This window comes from Anabrus simplex, chromosome 2 (genome assembly GCF_040414725.1).
Source record: "Anabrus simplex isolate iqAnaSimp1 chromosome 2, ASM4041472v1, whole genome shotgun sequence".
Classification (NCBI taxonomy): domain Eukaryota; kingdom Metazoa; phylum Arthropoda; class Insecta; order Orthoptera; family Tettigoniidae; genus Anabrus; species Anabrus simplex.
Genome location: NC_090266.1, coordinates 487,333,452 through 487,356,893, shown reverse-complemented (window position 1 = coordinate 487,356,893; position 23,442 = coordinate 487,333,452). Strand labels below are relative to the sequence as shown.

General features: G+C 40.5%; 1 non-coding gene across 1 annotated transcript; it reads right to left on the bottom strand.

Moving 5' to 3' along the window:
- Nucleotides 1-22,050: 22,050 nt before the first annotated feature.
- On the bottom strand, nucleotides 22,051-22,205 carry LOC137498658 (5.8S ribosomal RNA). The gene has a single exon (XR_011017895.1). It is a non-coding gene; the product is annotated as a 5.8S ribosomal RNA (ribosomal RNA).
- Nucleotides 22,206-23,442: the final 1,237 nt, after the last annotated feature.

The window sequence follows — 23,442 nt, the reverse complement described above, 5'->3', positions numbered from 1 at the left end:
ATTTTCCTCCGTATGGACAATTATAGTTGTATATTCTCCCACGTTTTGGATTTAGGCAAATAGTAAAACTCAAAACTCCAATCAGAGAACTCTACTATTATTGGTAGGATTATGTACTACATTTGTAGAACACCTTGAAGACAAATCTACCGACGTAAGTGGCTCAGATTTGGGAGCTCTGACTTTCCGAGCCCATCCCATAGGTTCCTATCCTGGCTCAGTCCGGTTGTATTTGAAGGCACTCATATAAGCCAAACTCGTGTTGGTGATTTCCCAGAACGAAAAGTAACTCCAGTAGATCAAACTTTTCGGCACCCCAGTGTCTCAAAAATCCGTTGAGGTATTCGGAGGGACGTTAAATGAATAATTTCATTAAACTCTCAACTCTACACTTCAACGCTACCCATATCAGGTCGCCCTAGTTTCTAAGGTTGTGGGAGCGGAAAGGCACAACTTTAGATGTTCCTGTGACTGGAACATTTCTTTGTTCTTGTCACAATATGTCACAGTGATAGACAATAATCGTGTGTGGTCTGCACTGAGGCCACATAGGCGACCTGTGCGTCCGTTTGGGATGATTGAGCCCTGCCTAAGGTAAATTGAAATGTAGAAGACGGCATAAAAACTCAGTCCCCGAACAAGGGGAATCAACCAATGTAAGTTAAAATCCCACAACTGGCCGGGAATCGAACTCGGGACCCTTTGGACCAAAACCAGGATACTAACACACGGAGCCGGGTCAGTGATATATGAAATTTTGATTCTTGCAATTTCTGCTTTAAATACTTCAACCGTATGTACAGTATATTTTCATTTTGACTGCAGTATGCCTTTCAGTGATCAGTCCGAAGGGCTCTGTAAATGAATAATATGCTCACATAATCCCATATCGTCTCTCACTGAAGCTTTCCTCATTCGCGCACATCACACGAACCCGTACTTCACTGTACACAGTTCACACCACGTGTTTCTAACTAGCTTTACCTTCCCCTCTTCATTGTGAAAAGAAAGATGATGCTTGCTTGTTGTTTAAAGGGGCCTAACATCGAAGGTCATCGGCCCGTGAAAAGAAAGAAAACCCGTGATACGTACAGACCAATTAAGGCCTAGGAGACACTTTCTGAGTTATCTAAACTGCAAATATTGGAGTGTCATGTGGTCAGCGTACCGAAATACTCAGCCGATTACGTGCTTTTCTTGACTAGGTCCACTACCTAGTATATCAGACAGCTCCGCAGTTGAACTCAGTTGTCCTTGAACTGACATTCATGGTGAATAAACTGGGGCATTTTTTCTACCGGCAAGCATTCTCGGAACTTCCATATCTCATGTCTCGACGTTATTCACAAAGTAGAACGCGCCAACTCAACTGTCGTCGCTCTTCTTCTTAAGTACGCCTGGAAACAGATACATATATATACACTGACTGACAGAGCAAATGCAACACCAAGAAGGAGTGGTCAGAACTTTATGCCAATTGCAGGGTAGACTGACGTCACTGAGGTATGCTCATGATGTGAAATGCGCCGCTGTGCTGCGCACGTAGCGAACGATAAATGGGACACGGCGTTGGCGAATGGACCACTTCGTACCGTGATTTCTCAGCCGACAGTCATTGTAGAACGTGTTATCGTGTGCCACAGGACACGTGTATAGCTAAGAATGCCAGGCCGCCGTCAACGGAGGCATTTCCAGCAGACAGACGACTTTACGAGGGGTATGGTGATCGGGCTGAGAAGGGCAGGTTGGTCGCTTCGTCAAATCGCAGCCGATACCCATAGGGATGTGTCCACGGTGCAGCGCCTGTGGCGAAGATGGTTGGCGCAGGAACATGTGGCACGTGCGAGGGGTCCAGGCGCAGCCCGAGTGACGTCAGCACGCGAGGATCGGCGCATCCGCCGCCAAGCGGTGGCAGCCCCGCACGCCACGTCAACCGCCAATCTTCAGCATGTGCAAGACACCCTGGCTGTTCCAATATCGACCAGAACAATTTCCCGTCGATTGGTTGAAGGAGGCCTGCACTCCCGGCGTCCGCTCAAAAGACTACCATTGACTCCACAGCATAGACGTGCACGCCTGGCATGGTGCCGAGCTAGAGCGACTTGGATGAGGGAATGGCGGAACGTCGTGTTCTCCGATGAGTCACGCTTCTGTTCTGTCAGTGATAGTCACCGCAGACGAGTGTGGCGTCGGCGTGGAGAAAGGTCAAATCCGGCAGTAACTGTGGAGCGCCCTACCGCTAGACAACGCGGCATCATGGTTTGGGGCGCTATTGCGTATGATTCCACGTCACCTCTAGTGCGTATTCAAGGCACGTTAAATGCCCACCGCTACGTGCAGCATGTGCTGCGGCCGGTGGCACTCCCGTACCATCAGGGGCTGCCCAATGCTCTGTTTCAGCAGGATAATGCCCGCCCACACACTGCTCGCATCTCCCAAGAGGCTCTACGAGGTGTACATGTGCTTCTGTGGCCAGCGTACTCTCCAGATCTCTCACCAATCGAACACGTGTGGGATCTCATTGCACGCCGTTTGCAAACTCTGCCCCAGCCTCGTACGGACGACCAACTGTGGCAAATGGTTGACAGAGAATGGAGAACCATCCCTCAGGACACCATCCGCACTCTTATTGACTCTGTACCTCGACGTGTTTCTGCGTGCATCGCCGCTCGCCGTGGTCCTACATCCTACTGAGTCGATGCAGTGCGCATTGTGTAACCTGCATATCGGTTTGAAATAAACATCAATTATTCGTCCGTGCCGTCTCTGTTTTTTCCCCAACTTTCATCCCTTTCGAACCACTCCTTCTTGGTGTTGCATTTGCTCTGTCAGTCAGTATATATATAAAATAAGAGTTTTGTCTGTACATTGCTCAGAATTCTAATAGAATGGTATTTCTGTATCTGTCATGTCCACAGTAACAAGGAAATGCACTTTCCTTACTTTTCCGTAATGTCTGTCTGTCTGTCTGTCTCTCAGTCTGTCTGTCTGTCTGTCTGTCTGTCTGTCTGTCTGTACACGCATCACTAGAAAAACGGATAAAGAGAATTTAATGAAAATCGGTATGCAAAGTCGGGGAATAAGTCGCTACAATCTAGGCCATAAATAATTTTATTCACGCTGAGTAAAATGGTAGTTTAGGTGAAGGCCTAAAACTTAATGTTCAAATATTTGTTATTAGTGGTCATATCTCATTGAAAATTGGTTTGCAAAGTCGGAGAATGAGCCACTACAATCTAGGCAGTAAATAATTTTATTCACGCTGAGTAAGATGGTAGTTTAGTGGAAAGCCTAAAATTTATTTCTCAAATATTCATATTATTAGTGGTCGTATGGATAAATACTACATAACCAAAGTTATATAGAATTAAATTTCCGAGCATTTATGTCTTATACATTTTTACCGTACCGGCTATGATAACACAGATATTCATGAATTTGTATTTTTCTTGCTAAGTCCATATCAACGCCGAGCCACGAGAAAATGGGTTAACAGAATTTAATGAAATTCGGAATATAAAGTCGGGGAATAAGATCCTACAGTCTAAGCTATAAACAGTTTTATTCACCCTGGATGAAATTGTAGTTTAGCGAAGGCGCCTAAAATGTAAGTTTTAAATATCTATGTAATTGGCCCTAACAAGAAGTACTACATAACAAAAGTTATAGAGAATACAATTTCCGGTCATTTATGTTTTATTCAGTTTTAACGTACCGACTATGATAAGAGTAGTATTTCAGAGTCGGAAGAAAACTAAATGTGAGGGCCTACAATATCGAAAACATTGATCAACAATAACATTACAATGACCATTGTTTGTTGTGATGTTCTTTGTCTCCTATGCTACCTCTCAACTCCGATAGATGAGATTAGTGCTGCGTACCGAGTATAATACCCTGACTGAATTTTGGCGGGAAATAGCCGGGGAGTTAGTACACTTTCTTCTTTAGCATGCCATTCCTCTGGTTCATACATTTCCTGATATAGGTGGTACGTAACACAATGGTTCTTCATAGAATTCCAGCTATTCTATTCCTACTCTGACGCGCTGTTTTGAATGAGCAGTGGGCATACTTAAGGCAGAGGCTCACTTAGGAGAGTAGTAGTAGTAGTAGTAGTAGTGGTAGTAGTATGGCACGTCCAAAATCTCACGCGTGCAAACAGCGGTGCATAGTTCCAGTGCAAAGTGCATCGGCCCCACTCGGCTCGGCTCAGACCAACGCTTCGTCTCTGGGCTACTCGGCTAAGCTCGGCTCAACTCGGCTCAACTCAGCTCGGATTTGGAGCGCTACGGAGCAATTGTGGAAGAGGGAGACCGGGGGAGCGAGCGAGACAGGCGTGGGTAAAGAGAGAGACAGCGCTATTGCTCCAAATCGAGGAGTAGGGGTCTGCACTCTGGTCAACCAAGCGAAGTCGTCTTTTGCACCGTGCCTAGTGCATTCACTAGGCGCATGGACCCTGAGAGACCCTGGTCTAGCATAACAATTTAGGCCTATTCCAAATTTTAGCACCACAATTCATTAAATAACTCAAAATTCAACGCTGAAAAGAGCCGTTTCTTATGAAAAGCTTCTTTCTCTTCACTTATATTTAATTCTACATTCATTTTATTCCAAATTAGCAGTGAAGAGGGGGTTCCTCCTCTGGCTAGGAGGAAAAAATTGCCTCCACATCAGATAAACTTTTCCGCCACCAGTGTAGTGAATTGGTATTTTTGGACTCATCGGGTACTCCTAGGAAACAGATTAGTAAAACGGCATCGTTTTTACCCTTGAGAGTCGCCAATATCGACCCCCTCCCCACCGAAAAGGGACGAAGTGTGTTCACGGCACACGGCAGTCTGCGGCTTGGTCATTCCAGCTCTGGAATTTTGGGCTCTTAGATTAGCAGCTTAGTCCTGTACGTTAAAAGTGAGAAAATGTGTGGTTTTTCATTTGATTATTTCATATGAAAGCATTGCTTCTGATCGCGCCATTCCTACTGATGTCATTGTAATGTATGTTCATTTCAGTTGGAAAAACCACTAGGACAATCTTTCTGAGGATGTATAAAGGCAGGTGGAGAGTGTGTCTACCATTATAATGAAATCTTCCCAACCTGATTGTGACTGATGGTATGCAAACGGGTCTACCATTACAGTGAAAATTCCCTAACTCAGTCTTCATATGAGAACAGATGTTTGGTGACTTCCCCGTCGCGTTTGTAGGGTAACGTTAAGAGCTATGCAATTTCATACAATCTTACTCACAACGTGTACCCTACCTAACCTAGAATTCTGTATACAAGGTAGAATTCCGTAGCGAAGCACGGGTTCATCAGCTAGTGTAAGTATAATTTCCTCTGTGAACACTTTTTCTTTCCTCTTTCCTCTTTCGAAACAGTGAACTAACTGCATTAGTGTTCTGTGCATCTTAAATGTTACTATCGATACCATCCTGGTAGAATACTAATACCAAGGTCTTGAAAAGTGACTAATCTGCTTCAAACTGTATTCCGTTCTTTGTATTGTATTCCTCTCTTTTCTCTCCAACGTCAATTTAGTCTTAGGAAAGCTGATTATCAAGTCTGTTTTCAATTTTGAAGATACTATAATGCATGTTTTCTAGTGGATGAATAATTGACATCAGTCGAATTTATAATTTTGCAGAAGTAAGTCCAACACAGCCATTTAATAGGCTTCTGGGTAAGTGAACAATGTTCATTAATAGAAAGCAAATGTTAAATATTGAGTGTGTCCTATTGTTATTTGGATTTCATCACTACATTTGTAACATGAGCGTCATCATAAACGCGCTTGTTTGGCTGTTTATCCTTATTATTCATGAACTTCTTTACGTGCAGAGGCAATTCTTATATGTGAGGGATGTTCATTCCCTTACATATAGTACCTATTTCATCGTCAGCCTTCACGTCGTGCCAGATGATCTTAACACCAGGTCTCTCAATCCTGCATGAAAGTTTCTATAAACTAAAAGTTCTACACTGTTCATACAGTACCCGCCCAATACTACTTTACAAATTCTTAGTAAGATTCAATATTCAAACTGCTGTATTTACAACCGATATAAAGTACAGCACAGTCAGCATTGTTTTTGTTATTTTAAGCTTGTTTATCGAATACAGAATGGACAAAATATTCTGGTGAGCGAAGCATTCTGTGGTTCCATCATATTTACACGCAGCTAATTCGATTGTTGAGTACTGCATACATAATGACGTTCACCTGTTTTAGCAAGTAAGTGCGCACATCGATTCCCTTTATTCTGTTGACTTTGAAGCAACAACACAGTAAATTCAGAGATAGGAGTGAATCAGTGCTGCATTTCACCACAGAGGCATCCCTAGTAGTTTACATCCCACAATATCGTTGACCTATACATCGTTATGAGTTGTGATATTAACTGCACATATGTGTTATGGAATTTCACTTCCTTTCACTTCTTTATAAGGGAGTAATTCCCTGACATTATTTAAGTCGTGTATGTTGTAAGAGGTAGGGCAGAGAAATTACACATAGAATATCCCTCAATATAATATGTAAGGAAGGTATTGAATATTCGTCCCTGGTATACGGGATGCTATTGTGTAAAGAGAGAAATTCATTGTAAAATAGAAGGAGTATTATACAATGATCTAGAAAGAACATTTATTCACTTCCAGGATTATACATGAGATCAGTTTAACATTATTTTCATTAACCCCGAAATTCAGTTAGTAGGCCTAAAGGAATCATTCAATACTTCGTTAATCACATACGTTTGTGGTTTGGCGTTCACAATACGAGATTTATACCTGTATAACTGTTCCATTAGATCAATTTTCATGACAAAAACCTTGTGGCAGTTGGTTCAAATGTATATAAAATGTATCGAATGCTGCGAATAACTTCGGTGGAAATAAATTTCAAAAATTAAAATTAGATCCGTATAAATGTTTTAATATCGACTATTACTTCATAATGTACCTATGTGATGTTTGGGACATCACTGAATGTTTTTAATTATTGAACTATATATTTAATTGATAAGATGTATATATTTAATCACTGATAGGTCATTTTAAATATATATATATAGGGCTTTTATCATCCATTTCAATCATCATTTCATTTCTTTGTATCGCGGCTATAACGTATTCTGAACGAACAAATTATTGGGTAAAGTATTTCAACATCACGCATATTTATAACTTGCAGTAAATTTTCCAATAGCAGTTGTGAGGTGACCAGAGTCAGCAGGCTAATTTCAGCCCAGTTCCAGGAAAAGTACGTCATCGAGGTTACGAGAGATATTACCCTCCCCACCTCATGAAAAGACAGTTGATACATTATTAACACCCACTTTTCAAACTCAGCGTCGAGACGCTTTATTTCAGCGGGAAAGTTCAGCCTATGTGAATGAACGTTATGAAGCAACGTGATGGATGCACAGCTATACAAGGGAGAAGGGATGAGACCTCGAATCTTACTGGACCATGTGATATGGCTGATGGAAGGAGACTTTTGAACCAATATATACCACCGACAAGGGCTGGAGAGGACATTCTGATTCTGATTCTCACATTCAGATTCACATTGAGTTTCGGACATTCTGATTCTGATTCTCGCGCTTGGAAGATACTCTTACTACGATTCTACGTCTACACATTGGAGAAGATTTTAACTTAGTTCACTTCGCATCTGAGTATATTCTACTCAAAAGTTACTCTCATTGGGACTTGTTATCTCAATGACGAGAGGTAGTCAACGGGAGACCGGTTCTGACTGGTATAGGGGAGGAGAGCTTTTATTATGAATTTAGCTACGCTACTGTTCCGTAATACGGAAGAATACGAAGGTATTCTCTCCATGAACATAACCCATGGTGGTTTTGCACTTAAAATTAGGACTCATTACGACTTTATGTAAGGAGTACAATAGGAAGTGTTAAAGACAGGAAATGTGGATGTAGGACTGGAATCCAACAACAGATGAGGCAGCCTGTACGAGAGATCCACCCATCTTCAGCTTCAAGACAACAGAGTCTACATTTGGTGAGCTTATGGCATAAGTTACTGCAAGTCTTCGCGCAACAGTTCATTTTTAAAATTAATTTCATTCAATTTTCTTTTGCTTCCGTAAGTTCAGATTTCGTTAATACGCCGTTACGTCACGTTTTTCATCTTAATAAATAGCTGCTTTAATTTGTATTTTACGAAATGATTATTAATGATCCTTAAATTCCAAGTTAGTGTACTTAATGATTTGTGTTCCGTTCACCCCACCCCTGGGAGTTTTTTGAGTCTCATTACGTATTTTTATTTATTATTATTATTATTATTATTATTATTATTATTATTATTATTATTATTATTAATTATCTACTTTTGTTTTCAAGCCATAAGCTTGAAGACTGGCGCCCTTGAGATACTGTTTCTGGAGAAACAATGACAAATCATTTATTTATTTTAATATTAAAGTGACCCGCCACGTTATAAATTTGTCATACATCTGTGGGCAAAGTGGGTACGTCACACCTATTCTGTTGTTTCAAACTCCTGCTGTCAACGATTTTCCTGCTCCTTTTTTAAACTTTTTTAAACTTACCACTCCTGACAGAATTCATTTAAGAGGTGAATATGTTGTCACATATAATTAAACGTTACTTTCCGCGCAAGGGTCTATGATCAATCAGTCATCAATGATCTGCATTTCGGGAGCTTGCCCAGTTGGCAGACTCCCTAACAATTGTTTACCACATATTTACATTTATTTATAGTTGTTTACCTAGCTTTTTCTTCAATATTTTCAAGGAATTTGGACATTTATCGAACATCCATGGCTGTGACAATATGGAAGCTGCTGGGGTATGGGTGGTGCTGATTAATGACTTTCAGAGCACAACCAGTGTGTCTGAGTGTCATGAAAGCTGTGCTACAATAGCACTGGCCCAGTGAGGAAAGCAATGGCAAATTACCTCACTCCTCGTCTTGCCTAGTACGCCTCATTTTGGTACTGCCATTGGTTTTTGTGGTTTCCCAATAACTGCATAGCCTTTGGTGGTGCTGTTTGAGGATCCAACCAGCCTCTGGGCTGATGATCTAACAGACAGATCGAACATTTTCCTTGATAATTGATTTCAATCCCTTAATCCTCGTCCCATAAATGAATTTCTTCCCCAATCTCTCCCCTTAAATTCCCACTTTATCTTCATATTATGATCTTTCCTACTTTTAAAAGCTCTACACAAGCTTATTCTTCTACTTATGTCATTCCACGCAAACTCACCACTGACGACTCAAAACGTACCACATAGTAAAGCATCTCGTCTCCTTACTCTAAGGTTGTCCGACTCGTTGGCTGAATGGTCAGCGTACTGGCCATCGGTTCAGAGGGTCCCGGTTTCGATTCCCGGCCGGGTCGGGGATTTTAACCTTCATTGGTTGATTCCAATGGCCCGGGGGCTGGGTGTTTGTGCTGTCCCCAACATCCCTACAACTCACACACCACACATAACACTATCCTCCACCACAATAACAAGCAGTTACCTACACATGGCAGATGCCGCCCACCCTCATCGGAGGGTCTGCCTTACAAGGACTGAACTCGGCTAGAAATAGCCACACGAAATTAAATTAAACTCTAAGGTTTTCTCAACCCAAAGTTTGCAACATTTTTTTAACACTATTCCTTTGTCGAAAACCACCCAGAACAAATCGTTCTACTTTCCTTTGAATTTTTTCCAGTTCTCGTACGAAGTAGTCCTGGCGAGAATCCCATACACTGGAGCCATACTCTGTCTGTGGACTTACGAATGCCCTGTGATTTACTTTCTCACTACAAACCCTAAATTCTTTCATAACCATGTGAAGAGATATGTAACCTTTCTTAACTACCTCGTTATTATGATTAGCCCAATGAAGATCATTAACACCTAGATACTGACATTGTTCCCCATGAGGTACTATTACCCCGTCAACACAATAATTAAACATGAGAGCACGTTTCTTCACGGTGAAATTACAACTTGTGTTTCCATCCCATTTACACCCATCTCACTACATTGTCTAAGTACCCTGTAGTCGCTCACAATCCTGCAACTCATTTACTACTCTAAACAGTTTAACTTCATCCGAAAATATCCTTGTCTGTGATTATAGATCTTTATGCATATCATTTATGTTTATAAGAAAACACAAAGACCAGCATTACCTCCCTACGGGACCCCCTCTTAATCATTACGGAATTAGATAACGCCTCACTTACTCTAATTATCTGCGTTCTATTTTCTAGAAATGTAGCCACCTATTAAACCATCCTTTGTTCTAGTCCAATTGCCGTCATTTTTGTCAGTAATCTCCCATGATCTACACTATCAAAAGCCTTGGATTGATAAATAGCAAAACTGGAGCCTTGGAAATATTTTAGAAATGGCAGAAGATAACAATTCATACAAACCCACTTTATTTCTTAACAAATCACTAATCAATTTCGTTAGTATGGCATCAAATTCATATCGTCAATGCGCGAGCAAACCCTTGTATTTCACAATGCTCTTCCTATCCACTCTTTTCCTTAACACTAATCGCGCCTTCCAGCCTGATATGGATGTGCAGTCCATCAGAACAATTTTCGTTGTATTCAATTTTTCTTTCGTAATGTATAAATGAAATACATTATACTATAGGAGTGCGTAAATACGGCATGCAAACGTACAGTACATTGCTACAGTGAGGTACGGTGATGTTCATTTTACTTCAGGCATAAGAATAGGAAAATTAAAACAAATACACTTTTTCTGATTGACTGCATATACATGCATGGCAGGGACGCGTGAGCAGACTTGAAGAAATTAATGGATATGAAGATCATTCTGAGATACGAGGTTTTGCTCGCACAGCGACGATATTACCTGACATAACTTGAGATATACTATGAGTCAACTGGTAAAATCAGACGAATGCAGCTTGGTATGATAACTATAATATTATGTATTTTTCTATAAATTAATTATGATTGCAATCGTTATCAATTTAACCATTCTCATTTTCAAGACAGATTACCTGTTTTTTGCTACAGTGGACTATTTGTAAAACCTGAGAGATGTGAGATAGCACGATTCAGGGGATATTTTTAATGGATATTAGCTGGCAATCACTCTGTCCACCCAGAGTTCAAATTAATGCCTCGATGGCTAGCTGACTGATTGCCTGTTCGATCAATTGAATGTTTTATTATGCCCTCATCGTTTTTCAAACAAACTTTAAACTGAATGTGTAACGAATAATGACATAATGACATGGCTTATTCTGTTACTGTGGAATATTTGTGTAGTATAGTAGATGTACCTATCTCTTACTGGAATCAATTCTGTTGTTGTAATTAGGATAGGTTTAACTGCAGTTTAGAATTATGTAATTCCTTAGTATTCATTTAGGTATTCAGTATTTAACGGAAGTTTTCATCCTGTTTGGGTTTTGTAGGGTAAACATTTATTACGACTAAGTAGTATTGTAGTGTAGTAGTGTGCCGGGCTGAGTGGCTCAGACGGTTGAGGTGCTGGCCTTCTGACCCCAACGTGGCAGGTCCGATCCTGGCTCAGTCCGGTGGCATTTGAAGGTGCTCAAATACGTCAGCCTCGTGTCGGAAGATTTACTGGTACGTAAAAGAACTCCCGTGGGATTAACTTCCGGCACCTCGGCGTCTCCAAAACCGAAAAAGTAGTTAGTGGGACGTAAAGCAAATAACATTTTGAGTGTAGTAGTGCATTCATTACCTTATTGTCGTGTGATCTTTGTGTACTTTCCCAGCAAAATACTTTTTTACTTTCATTTTTTGCACATACTATGTTGTTTTATTTTTAATTTTCTCTTCACTATTCCGTAAATAATGGATAAGGAGTTATGGAATTTGATTTCTCCTCTTTTACAAGTTGTTTTACGTCGCACGGACTCAGATAGGTCTTATGGCAACGATGGTATCTGAAAAGGATAGGAATGGGAAGGAAGCGACCGTGGCCTTAATTATGGTACAGCTCCACCATATTTGCTGGTATGAAAATGGGAAACAACGGAAAACCACGTTCAGGGCTGCCGACAGTGGGTTTCGAACCCACTATCTCCCGAATACTGGATACTGACGGCACTTAAGCGACTGCAGCTATCAAGCTCTGTGAATTTGAATTTTTATCCTGAGTTACACATTACTTTTTCTTTAAAAATATCTGTCCTAATGATCAACATTAAGATGTGCAATATTTTAAGGCAAGAAGGAAGGCCTCTTTACCAGATATAAAATAAATTCAAAGCGCAAACTTCTAGGAAAAATAGAACAAAATAATATGTTTCATTAAGTAATCACACGCCAGAAAAAGTTAAACGAGGCACCTCCGGAAATGATTGCGAATGAAGATAATACATTGCAATTTAACTACAATCCTTTAAAAAACTACCTTCTCTTGCAAAACAAGTTCGTTCTTCTGACCTTGCCCCTCTTGACTTTTTCGGCGCAGGTACTTGATTTGCTTGGTGTAGAGACTGTACTGTAAATGAATTGAAATAGACCTTATCACTTGGGTTCTCCCATTGCTTGCAGTACTCTCTACAGCACAAGCCTGGAGTCCTTCAACATGAACGATACGCAATGGCATGCCATTGCAGAGCTTGCATAACAGCAATAACGCCACCCATTTTAACAGTTTCTGCACAGGATTACAATTAAATTGAAACGTAACAGTCCCACACACAAGCACATCAAAAGTACCTCAATAATCAAATCCCAATATAGTCCTAGTTACTTAACAAAACATATTTGTTACTGGACTAAACCCAACTTGTCATAGAAAGCAGACCTCTCTGCGGAGTTAACAAGCTAGAACTGGCCTATCAACAGCCTCAAAATCAATTCAACGAACAATGCCTTTCACGCAATTTGAGGACGTAACACCATGTAACAGCCATCCTTCAGGAAGCCCTGAATGTCAAGGAGCATCTGTCACTGAGCAGAAAAGGCTTGATTGAAAAATGATAAGTCAGAGAGAGGAGAATTCTCGGTACGGGAAGGTGGAGAATATCGGAGATGACACAATTCACAGATAGGGAAGCTGACTGTCTGTGCCAGGAAAAAGAGGGTAGTTTTCTATGGTCATGTTGTAAGCCTGCTTCACAACAGACTGACCAACCGCATGTTCACCTTCTGGTGATACAAGAAGATACATACCACATGGTTGACGGAGACTGAGGAAGAGTGAACAGACTTAAAAAACGACAGGCTGCGAGACGGATTCTAAGTCCATGTTTCTTAGGAGAAAAGAATAAAAAAGGAGAAAGGCATCCATGATAAGTAGCAGCGATTATAAATTATAATTGGAGGGCAAAAAGCATTTATTGATAAAAGACTATCGGCCTGGCAGGTAGACAAAATTGAAACAAAATAGATACAAAATTATAAGTTTTGATGCTCTCTAAGCGAATTGCGACAGATAAGCAAAGGCTGACAGTTTACCAACTTAACTGCAGTAACAATAGTTATTCTTTGAGACTTTGAGTCAATACAATAAAATTTTCATCAAAGAACAATTACACATGTACGCAAGTAAGGTGTTATGCCATGAGATACTAGTCGTGTTTTCTACACGCTGCTGAGCGGGTCTATTTTCTGATTTTAAGGTTATAAACTAATCAGTTGTAATTCCTGTGGCACTGAAAAATCCGTCAGCTGCGTCGAATGACTTTTGTGCGTATTTCGTATTTAACGAAATTGAAGGAAACAAATAGGTATTAGACAACAGGGTTTGTATAAATTGCCTTTTTAATAATTCCTAGTTGTAGGTGGATGAAATGGAATACAATTTATTTTTTTCGCTAAAAAGTGGGGGGGGGGCGACTGCCCGTCGCCCCCCTAATCGCCGCCACTGATCCCCATCAGAGGGAACAAAGGAGCTACACCAAAGGAAGATGTAACAACACTAGGCCAAGATGAAAATACAACAGCTGAACAAGCATAGTCCCAAGCAAGGGAATTCGAAAGAAAGAGAAGGAAATATATTTGCTTTATTCTCTTCTACCATCCCTAGATGTTTGATTACTGAAACTTGTGCCATGTGAGTAAACGGTACGAATCACTGTAGGAAGAACAACAGAGGGAAAATGGGGAACAGGGAAATGTTGCTTAGAAATGTGGAAGTATGGAGAAAGGAAAAGGTAGGAAAGGGAAATGTAAAGTTGAAGTGGGTCGGGTTGAGGTTCTGGTCATGGGGGATTCCATTGTTAGACATGTGGGGAAAGTGTGTGGAGGATAGGGAACAAGAGTAGAGTGTTATCCACGAATTAGGTTAAGACAGATGTTAAGAAAATTAGAAGAGAAAGATGAGGGAAAGGAGAAGGTGCTTGTGTTTCACGTTGGTAGCGACAAGGTAAGGCAAGCAGGTATAAGTACGAACATAGTTGGGGATGTGTGAGATCTGGTAAATGTAGCACGGGTGAAATTTAAGGAAGCGGAGATTCTTATCCGTGGAATACTGAGTAGGAGAGATATTGACTGGAAGGTGATTGGAGATTTAAATGAGACTCTGGTAAGTGGAAAACTGGGAGTGAGATTTCTAGATCCAAATAGGTTGGTAGGAGCAGGAATCTGCGCTCAAATAGCCTTCACTTAAACGGCAGTGGTACGTATTAGATAATTTGTTGAGAAGTGTTATCGCGAGGTACATTCACAGAATCTGGGTGGTCTAGCGAGTTTTGATAACAGTACAGGAATTTGGAAGTCAAATATGGATGACATAAAAATGTTGATGTTGAACTGTAGAAGTATTGTAAAGAAAGGAATAGTATTAAGTTATTTAACAGATATGTACTTACCAGATGTTGTAATAAGAGTGGAATCATGGCTGAAAGAAGCTATAAGGGATGCAGAAGTTTTCTTTCGTAACTGGAGTATGTATCGTAGAGATAGGATAGGAATAGTAGGAGGGGGGGTTTTCATTCTGTTGAAAGAAGAACTTTTAAGCTACAACAAAGTTAAGGATGACAAACAGGAAATTCTAGCAGTAAGGCTCATCACTAAAGATAAATGTTAAGTTGATGTCTTGGGAGTGTACAGGCCGGAAAAGGGTAGTGCTGACACTGATCCAGAATTATTTGATAAGATAATCAGCTAGGTTGTAAACGATATGGAAAGGAATGTGATAGAGCAGGTGATCTCAATTTACAAAATGTCAATTGGGAAGCTAATCCAAACGACAGGAAGCATGAACAACAAATGGCAAATAAGCTAATATGGGAAGGGCAGCTGATTCAGAAAGTGATGGAACAACTAGAGGGAAGAATATTTTGGATGTGGTGCTGGTAAATCCAGATGAGTCTATAGAGAAACCGAAGTAATAGATGATATTAGGCACGATGCTGTTTTTTGTCGTAGTTAAAAATAAATGTGAAAGAAAGGAGGGTATTATAATCAGGACTGTTAGGCAGTACCATATGGCTGATAAAACAGGCATGAAGGAGTTTTTAAAAAGTAACTATGATCGGTGGAAAACGGTAAATAAAAATGTAAACAGACTCTGGGATGGGTTTAAAACAAATGTTGAGTAATGTGATAATAGGTTTGTAGCTTCAAAGGAGGTAATGAATGGTAAAGAACCACTATATTAAAACAGACAAGTAAAGAGACTAAGAAGGAGGTGCAGGTTGGAAAGAAATATAGTTAGAAAGGGCTGTGGAAGTAAGAAGAAATTGAAGGAACTTACTAGAAAACTGAATTTAGCAAAGAAGTCAGATAAGGATAACATGATGGAAAGCATAATTGGTGGTCATACAAATTTTAGTGAAAAATGGAAGTGTATGTATAGGTACTTTAAGGCAGAAACAGGTTCCATGAAGGACATTCCAGGAATCATTAATGAACAGGTGGATTGTGTATGCGAGGATCTTCAAACGGCAGAAGTATTCGGTAAACATTCCTGGTTACAAGGGTAATGTTCAGATAGAGGAGGTCACTAATACTAAAGAAGTATTCAAATTTACCTATGATAACATATTGAAACCTAGAAAAGCAGCAGGAATTGACAAGGTTTCGGAGGATATGCTAAAGACAATGGGTTGGGATATGGTACCATATCTGAAGTACTTATTTGATTATTGTTTGCTTTAAGGAGCTATACCAAATAAAAGGAGATGTGCTACAGTAGCCCCTGTGTGTAAAGGAAAGGGCGATTAATATAAAAGTGAAAATTACAGGCCAGTCAGTTTGATATTCATAGCATGTATGTTTTGGGAAAACATTCTTTCTTCTGCAAAATTAGTAACCGTTTCGATAGAAGGCAGTTCGGGTTTAGGAAAAGTTATTCCTCTAAAGCTCAACTTATAGGATTCCAGCAATATATAGCAGATATCTTGGATTCAGGAGATCCAATAGACTGTATCGCGATTGATCTATTTAAGGCATTTGATAGGGTAAATCATGGGAGACTACTGGCAGAAATTAGTGTAGTTGAACTAGGCAAAAGAGTGACTGAAGGGGTGGCTATATTCCAAAAAATAGAACTCAGATGATTAGAAAACGCGAAGCCTTACCTGACCGTGTAATAATTAAGCAGGGAATCCCTAAAGAACTTAAGGAAGTATTATTGGATCTTTACATTTTCTTATATATTTAAGTGATATGAGTAAAAATGTGGAATCAGAGATAAGGCTTTTGTATAAGTTACAAGAATGTTAGGAACTGGAAAAGTTACCTCGATAATATTGTGAGATGGACAATAGGCAATGGTATGATCATAAACGGGGTTAAAAGTCAGTTTGTCAGTTCCACATATAGAAATATTCCTCTCAGATTTAACTGCTGCGTTGATGGGGTTGAAGTTCCCTTTGGGGATCATTGTAAGTACATAGGTGTTTATATAAGGATATAACTTCATTGGGATAATCACATAAACGGGAATGTAAATAAAGGGTCCAGACCTCTACACATGGTTTTGAGGGTATTTAGGAGCTTTAGTAAGGATCCAAAGGAGAGGGCATATCAGTCAGTGTTAGGACACAAACTGGAGTATAGTTCCAGTATATGGAACCCTCAACAGGAATACATGATTCAAGAACTGGAAAAAATCCAAAGAATAGCAGCACGATTTGTTCTGTGTGATTTCCGACAAAAGAGTAGCTTTAAAAGTGTGTTGCAATGTTTGGGCTGGGAAGACTTGGGAGAAAGGCGACGACCTGCTCGACTAAGTGGTATGTTCCGAGCTGTCAGTGGAGAGATGGCGTTGAATGGAATTAGTAGACGAATAAGTTTGAGTGGTGTCTTCAAAACTAGGAAAGATCAAAATATGAAGGTAAAGTTGGAATTCAATGGGACAAATTGGGGCAAATATTCTTTTATATGGAGGGGAGTTAGGGATTTGAATAACTTACAAATTGAGATGTTCAATAATTTTCGAGTTTCTTTGCAATCATTTAAGAAAAGGCTAGTAAAACAGCAGATGGGGATTCTGCCACATGGGCGACTGCCCTAATCGCAGATCAGTACTGATTGATTGACCGTAGATCACTTGCGCGAAGAATGAATTTTATTCTACGAAATGATACTGTATGTAAGTATTCCTCTGCTTTTGAGGATGTATAAAGCTAATGTACTTTACCCGTTTAAGGCTCAACCGGTGAGTGGTATAGTTGCTCAGTCAAGTAACATGTTGAAGGGATTCCCTAAATTGCGTCAGAAAGATTAAAACTATACAATTATATCACAAATGTATTCCTCATATAAACGCCATCCTTTCTGAGATGGTGGTGATGATCGCTATGTTAAATCCTCTCTCGAATTTATACAGGATTTCAAGATAGATGTGGGCTGAGTGGATCAGAAGGTTGAGGCGCTGGCCTTCTGACCCCAACTTGGGAGGTTCGATCCTGGCTCAGTCCGGTGGTATTTGAAGGTGCTCAAATACGTCAGCCTCGTGACGGTAGATTTACTGGTACGTAAAAGAACTCCTGCGGGACTAAATTGAGGCACCTCGGCGTCTCCGAAAACCGTAAAAATAGTTAGTGGGACGTAAAGAAAATAACATTATTATTATTATTATTATTATTATTATTATTATTATTATTATTATTATTATTATTTTATTATTATTATCGAGACAGGGACAAGGTAAATTACACAGGTCTTTGGCAAGCAAGTTGCGTCCTGTACACAAAATATTCCCTGTATTCCACTAACGAAACATGGTCGGCGATCATTTACGATTTCGTTTCCCAAGTTCTTCGTAATCATTTTATTTTGAAATACTCAATTAACAAAATCCTCGGGTTAATTTCTCTAAACATTACCATATGAACACTTAGGAAACTATACAAAATTCCTATATTGAAATATTAAAAGTAATGAACCTTAAATTTTAACGTTTAGCAATGGTTTTGATCATACACTTTACGATAATTAGTCGAAATATGTAAGATTTAAACTTTGTTATTTACATAAAATTCATCTTTGAATATAAACGTAAATAACTATTCCAGTGTATTCTTTCCATTTTTGACTGAGAAAAACAACGCTTAACCAACATCACATAGAACGTTTACAACAAGTTGTATAACAAAACGACCACCATCACAAACAGGGATGACGAAATATAAAACACAACACGAGATACAAGGAAAGAAGTATATCACAGCAATACCATAAAATTATGGTCGAAATTTAGTACCCGGAAAATACCACAAATGAGAACAGGCACTGTCTTCCGTGTTAAAATTTACTGCCTCTAGAATTTTTAATTATTATGTTACTGTCACAAATCACAAGCAATATTGTAATCGTCGAATATCTTAGTCTGAAGGTCAATACATTACGTCCACTCGCTAATAGCTTTTCTTTTGCTAGTTGCTTTACGTCGCACCGACACAGATAGGTCTTATGGCGACGATGGGACAGGAAAGGGCTAGGAGTGGGAAGGAAGCGGCCGTGGCCTTAGTTAAGGTACAGCCCCAGCATTTGCCTGGTGTGAAAATGGGAAACCACGGAAAACCATTTTCAGGGCTGCCGACAGTGGGGTTCGAACCTACTATCTCCCGAATACTGGATACTGGCCGCACTTAAGCGACTGCAGCTATCGACCTCGGTTCGCTAATAGCTAGCTTATGTCCTGCTTCAAGTCATAGTGGATAGTGACCGTGAGAAATGTGGTCACTTGCTTTCGGCTATCAACCAGACTCACGTGATCATATAGGGAAAACAGTTGAAACACACGACGATGAATATGGTAAATCTCAATTAAATACCTCATAGATCAATCGTTATTGAAGAGGGAGTTCAAGAAAAATGAATAACCCTTAAATGATAGAGGAATACATTTTTACTGCAAGTATTCATTTCCTCTTCTATTCATTGTTTCTGTGACGAGCGATCAGCATTTGAAGTCGGAGCGTAGCTCTGCGTGATGTCACTAGATGTAACATCCTATAACTAACCAGCACTACACTATACGACAGCACAGTACTGTAGTACCCCGCATTGTCTGGAGAAATGCATTACATGCAATTAAATGATTCCCTCAACCCTCAAGGCTATAAAAATACTATATGTCTATTTTCTCCCCAAATTTCCTTACACTTCAATGCCGAGGTTTTATATGTGCCTTAGCTTACCTCTGATTGTGCACAAATCAAAAATAGCCTATGTAAATATCCGTTCCCTTTAGTTCATAAAAATAATTTGCAGCTTAGTCTCTTCTGCTTTTTATCTTGAACTTAAATACTTAAATAGTGGATTTCACAAATTTATGTGCCAGCGTTTTCCCGTGATGGTGTTGAGCACAGCGCTCTGCAGTGCCACACAAGAGAAAACACGAGTTACACACTTGCGCAATTTGTACGTTATTTTAAATTCAGTGCTGCATTTTAATTGTTATAACCTTGTTGTCATAACAGCAATACTGTTTTCTTAACATGGAATGACGAAAAAGCAGAGTCGTGAGGACGTTTGCAGTGAACTTTTGTAACGCCATGATCAAGATCCAGCCGACTTCATGGCTGTGACTGGCAATGAGACCTGGCTCCATTACCATGAGCCACAAACGAAACAATCGATGCAATGGAAGCATAGGGGCAGTCCACCGCCAAAGAAATGTCGAAAAGTGATATCACCTGTTCGGGAACATGAGGAAAGCTCTGCGTGGTGGCCGTTTAGTGGGTTTTGCAGAAATGAACAGAGCTGTCAAGGCATGAGTACGCAGCATTCCGAAAGAATGGTTTCTGGTAGGTCTCGAGAGACTGACACGTTGATGGCAAAGGTGCATACAGTTACAAGGAGATTATGTTGAGAAGGTGGACGTAACCACTGATGTGCGATCTACTTCATCTGGGTAGAAAAAATGAAGTGTAAAACAATACTCATGCATTATAAAGTACAGTACAATATCCCTTAATCACGAGGAATTATCGGCATCTCAGAGGGGGGTTGTTCTCTCCTTGTAGCTGCAAAAGAGCAATAACGTTTTCTTAACGTGGAATGAGCTATAGTGCTATTCAACAACAGCTGTCATTTTTAATTCAATATTATTGCATAACATTACATAAAATGTAATATGAACTCTATTTCACCTAATGTCTGTACGAGTATTTTTAATGAAATACGCACTTCTGAACAGGAGAACTTTCTTCACACCACACCTTACATCATTTCCTTCTATGTATAAACATCTTCAATTTTTGAGATGCTATTTTAACAAGATGCGAATGTATTTTAAACCATCCATTTCATCACCATAAGTGTAATTTTAGATAATTTCGAATTTGTACATTTTCGCATAACATTGTACCTTGTTTCTAACATTATCAATGACTCAGTTCATGCTGATGATGTTCTAAACATAGAACGAAACATGTACTTGTAATTCTTAAAACATTCGTTTTTGAAGTTGCATTGCAAAGGTGGGACTGTTGTACTATTTAACAAGCCCATTAAGATTATAGAATTAATTATTGTGATCGAAACAAGAATTATGGAAAGGAACGAGGAAATGGCAGATTAGAAAAGCATAGCTGCAATCACTCACCACCAAACTCTTTTACTCTCCTACGCCACAGAGGCATACGAAAACTCCTTTTAACACATTTCCCAAGCATTGAACACCAGAGTGACGAATGGCTCCCAATTAAGAGCCTTGCGAAGCGACTTAAATTTAAAGCAAAACACAGTGAACAATTCCACCTGCGTAGCGTGCCGTGAAAACGTCTGTACTGTACAGGAAATGACCAATGGTGACAATGGAGCATTCCACAGAACACATGGTAAAGCTTGCGGTACAGGTTCCTTAGTGCTGAGGATTATCTGTCTCCCCGTTTGCGGTATTTTCAGGTTTCTCACGTTTACCCCGGAACGGTTTCACATACTCTTGAACTATCTCTTCAAAGTTCTTTTCAACTTTCTCTCACAGTACTTGTTCGCTATCGGTCTCGTGGTCATATTTAGCCTTAGATGGAGTTTACCACCCACTTAGGGCTGCACTCTCAAGCAACCCGAATCTAAGGAGAGATCCTCCCGGGAGCCGCAGCGGTCTCTACGGGCCTGGCACCCTCTGCGGAGCGTGGCCCCATTCAAGAAGGACTTGAACTCGCAGCAGGTTCCTGGGATAAGTGGACCCTCCCAAACACCACATTTCTCGGCAGGGTGAACCTGCGAGATTCGTGCTGGGCTCTTCCCTGTTCGCTCGCCGCTACTAAGGGAATCCTTGTTAGTTTCTTTTCCTCCGCTTAATAATATGCTTAAATTCAGCGGGTAGTCTCGCCTGCTCTGCGGTCCTGTTTGGTTTGTGTGTATCGCACAAAATGTTCGGTTGCTGCACACACAACACACACTTTCGAGCTTGGTCGCGGGACAAGCGTGGCGAACTGGCGCCAGCAGACACAAAGACGCTGCGCGGACCAACCCTCCCGTCTCACACACTCTCAGTGGTGGTGTCGACCGGTCCACCTCCACCGGGGTAAAGCTCTTTTCAGGATACGCGGCGGCGGCCGTGGTCGCACGAACCGCGACGCTCCCACCCTTCGAACGCAATGTCGCGTTCAGTTTTAGCAACCGACCCTCAGCCAGGCGTGATCCGGGAACGGAATACATGGACCGCAATATGCGTTCGAAATGTCGATGTTCATGTATCCTGCAGTTCACATGTCGACGCGCAATTTGCTGCGTTCTTCATCGACCCACGAGCCGAGTGATCCACTGTTCAGGTTTTTTTAAAATTTTTCGATCGTTCTCTCCACGGTGAGTGGAGGAGAAGCAATCATTTTCATGGGTTTCTCGTCACAGAGCTAAGAAGAGTTTCGAGCATGGGTGTTGCGTTCATTTAAAACCTGCCCGCCGGGCCGAAGCCGCGACGGGTCCCCTCGTGTTAATCACGGTGTGGCTGGCCTTGCTTCACGGCAATAAATACGGAAAGTAATATGGCTGAAGTACAGCTGTACTCTCGAGGATTATCTCAGTACACGGACAGAAATATTTCGCGAGCTAAATCCGAGGCTTAGTGAAAGCGTATCTATTCTAAGAAGTGATTCAAGCTCAAATATATGTCCTTATTCCACTGATTTTGGATGGAGTTTGATCAATAAATTGTGTACTTTTCTAATAACTGAAGCCATTTCTTTTCAGTGTCGACTCGGTTAACCTGTAACTGTTAAGGTCTGCTGAAACTAATTTTTGAATAAATAAATTTAAAAACTACATGAAAAAGAAAACGTATGGTAACAGATTTGTTTCTTTTTGAGGTAAAATTGTGTTACCATATTATTTCTTGTTCAAGTAGTTTTTACATTTATTTATTCAAAAAATAGTTTCGTAAGACTGAAGAACCTAACAGTTGTAACAAAAAAAGAAAACAACAAATTGTGGAAATATATCTGGAACCAAAACTTCATTGACTTGGAAGAAAAGTGAAAATAGTATACTGTATTCATACTGGAAGTGAGCGTGAATTCTCCACAAATGATACAGTGTCATGAATGCTCGTACTACACTCATGCTCATAAATTAAGGATAATTGGATATTGTGGTGCCACACAACGAGGCACTACACAAAACTAGCGCTAATAGCATAGGCACATAGTGAACACAAACGAAACATATCTTTTAAGTTCATGGTATTGGTGATAAGTTGAGAAAACCGTCCCAAAACACATGTGCTACAAAACGTCACTGTTTTCTGAGCATGTACCCCGACATCAATATCGGATATGATCACCATGCACCCGTACACAGGCCGCACAACGGGTTCGCATACTCTGGATCAGGTGGTCGAGCAGCTGCTGGGTATAGCCTCCCATTCTTGCACCAGTGCCTGTCGGAGCTCCTGAAGTGTCCTAGCGGTTTGAAGACATGCAGTGATACGTCGACCGAGAGCATCCCAGACGTGCTCGATGGGATTTAGTTCTGGAGAACAGGCAGGCCACTCCAATCGCCGGATATCTTTTGCTTC